The 3,077-nt window shown below is 35.3% G+C and overlaps 1 non-coding gene across 1 annotated transcript; it reads left to right on the top strand.

The window, feature by feature from the left end:
- The first annotated feature begins 1,349 nt into the window (after positions 1 to 1,349).
- LOC115935169 (small nucleolar RNA SNORD65) lies at positions 1,350 to 1,422 on the top strand. The gene has a single exon (XR_004070869.1). It is a non-coding gene; the product is annotated as a small nucleolar RNA SNORD65 (small nucleolar RNA).
- The last annotated feature ends 1,655 nt before the right edge of the window (positions 1,423 to 3,077 follow it).

The raw sequence follows: 3,077 nt of genomic DNA, 5'->3' as shown, positions 1-3,077 counted from the left end.
GGCTAGTGACTCCATCATCAAGGCCTTGGGATGGGGAACATTGGCGGCCAGAGACAAGATGGCTAGAGGAAATGCCATGCAGGGGGACTTTAGGATGAGGAACATGGTATTTAGATTTTGTCTTATGTCTATGTCCTGTGGAGTACACTTTCCACATAGGAGGTGCTTAATCATCTGGTGTGCAAAATGACTTTTCCAGTGAAAGTCAGTCTTCTAACACTTCAGTGTTTGCACAGTGGATCTATGCAAGAAGTAATCTATGTGTCATCTCAACCCCATTGGGTCCCTCTTATCCAAGGTAACCTAACTACTGCTGAGTTAATGCTCAGTATATGACACACTAGCAGCAGAGACCAATGCTGAACCTTCAATATCATATCCCTTGAATAGATCAACCAGGCACTTTGTGGAAAAGAATTATATATGACTGCTTTCAACTTGAGATCTTAATCATTTGTCCTGAATGAGATTAGTATGTGTCCTAGGTATGCATTTCCCTTTTCTGGAAAACATTTTCTCTATGAACACCACGTATAGAATCACCAAAGAATATCTGGATTAATAAAATTAAATCCTGCAAAACATCACCTCAGATGAAAAATCTAACATTGTGGTAAATAAGGTACAAGAATGCATCCTGAACCAAAGGACCTATTTGTCCTATTATGTATCATTCAGAAGATACTATCATAATAAATCATTGGAATAGATTTTTAAAGTTTCAGTTAAAATTCTAATTTGGGAACAATATCTAGGAAAGTTAGAGCACTGTTTTTCAAAATGTGGTACCTATGTTACACTAATAATATTATTTGATGCTGAGAGATAAGAGTGACTAGGATCAGGAACCAGTGAAAACAGAATTGGTCATTCTCACCAAAAGCCTACTTACAGAATTGGAAATATGTGCTTTCTTTGAAACGCAGTCTATGTAATTCTGAAAGTCCAGGTAACTACAAGTAGAATGGTCACATCTCCAGGGGACAAGAGCAGGGTCTCAAAGAACGTAGATCTAAATCCAGGACTGATAACTAATCATTTTTGGCTCCTCATGCTATACTCAACAGGAATATAAAGGAGTTACAATGATGGCAGAAGTAATTATCCCTAGTTATCATAAAGGGCCAGAATTGCTATTACACAATGGAGCAGTGATAAGTATGTCTGAGATTCAAATGAGTCACTGGAACACCTCCTGGGGCTTACTTGCTTAGTACAACAACCATAGCCTGTCAAGGTCATGATATCCAGGAATTTCAAGCATTCTAGTTCATAATCAAAATTTAACACAGATTATATTCAATTACCCCTTGTGTACACAGGAATTTATCAAAAATGTATTGGAGATCAAATGATGAACTCACCTAAAATAGCTGTAATAATCAGCAGATTATGTAATGGCAAACCTACAGTTTTCTGAAGATTAAAATAATAAAATTAAATATGTATGTATATGTATATATATATATAGCAGAATTCCCATGCAATTATAAAATAATTCATATATTTATGGCTATGTGTTTATGTGTATAAACACACACATAACACAACTTGGGTTTTTTACATTGTATTATTTTAGTTACATATTACATAGCCATGCAAAATCACGCAACTAGAACTAGTGAAGTCTGCAAACTCATCTTAGTAAATGAATATGAATACAACTTGTGATTATACATTCCCTGTGAAGCAAAAATACATTGGAATCAGACTTTCAGTGTTCTGTCATATTATCATATCTGTATAAAGTGCCTATTTGTTTTATCAACCCAAATTTACAAATAATTATAAACTAATCTCTCAACATGCCCTTAAGGGGAGCATCGACTTATATTTATTGGAATTTTAAATAAGCATAGGACACTTATCTAATGTTTCAAGCAATGTCTATAACAAATACATTGTGTTATTACATAATATATCAATAATTAGATATCTCTTTTAACATAATGTAAAATTTGCTACAGAGTGTTAAAAACCACGTTTTTCTTATTCAACTTGCTGTTTGAAGTAGAAGACAAACACAGGCACATGCATTGTAAAGGTCCATTATATTTTTACCATATTTTCAAAGAGAAATAGTGTTCCATCACGTTTTCAAAGAAAAAACAATATTTTAGGTGTGAATTTAAAGAAGAATCAAACTGCAGTAACATACATTTATTTATTTATTATTAAAAATAATCTGGGATACTGAAACCTCATATATATTAAAACAAAATTTGGAACTTAAGACATGAGGATTTTTTAGACCACACCACGGATAATAATTCAAAATATTCAGAGGTCAGAAGACTGTAAGAAGCATCATTTTTCTTATAATATTTTTTCCTCACACAAACTCCTGAAAGAAAACATGATGATCTCCATTCTTACACATGAGAAAAATGAGACTGAGGAAGCGTGAGATAGGACACTTCTTTTTAAATTATTGTTATTATTTATTTTTAGAGATTTAGGGAGTACAAGTAACAAAACTGCACTTGTACCCCCTAAATCTCTCTCTCTCTCTCTTTTTTCTTTTTTTTTTTTGTTTGTTTTTTTGAGATGAAGTCCCGCTCTGTTTCCCAGGCTGGAGTGCAGTGGCGCAATTTTGGCTCACTGCAACCCCCGCCTCCTGGGTTCAAGCAATTCTCTTGCCTCAGGCTTCTGAGTGGCTGGGATTACAGACACACGTCACCATGCCCAGTTAATTTTTTTGTATTTTTAGTAGAGACGAAGTTTTGCCATGTTGGCTGGGCTAGTCTCGAACTCCTGACCTCAGGTGATCTGCCTGCCTCGGCCTTCCAAAGTGCTAGGATTGCAGGTGTGAGCCACTGCGCCAGGCCCCGTACCTTCTAAATCTCTAAAAATAAAATCTAATGGATATTTGGCACAGTGGTGAGGTCTGGGCATTTAATGTACCCATCACCCAATTAGTGAACATCATATCCAATAGATAATTTTTCAAACTTTACCCCCATCCCACCCTCCCTCTTTTTGGAAAATCCATTGTTTATTATTCCACTCTGTATGTTCATGTGTACTTATTGTTTACCATCTACCTATAAGTGAGAGCGTGTACTATTTGACTTTCT

This window comes from Gorilla gorilla, chromosome 5 (genome assembly GCF_029281585.2).
Source record: "Gorilla gorilla gorilla isolate KB3781 chromosome 5, NHGRI_mGorGor1-v2.1_pri, whole genome shotgun sequence".
Lineage (NCBI taxonomy): Eukaryota > Metazoa > Chordata > Mammalia > Primates > Hominidae > Gorilla > Gorilla gorilla.
Note: the sequence above shows the minus strand (reverse complement) of the source record. Positions and strands in the feature narration are given on the sequence as shown.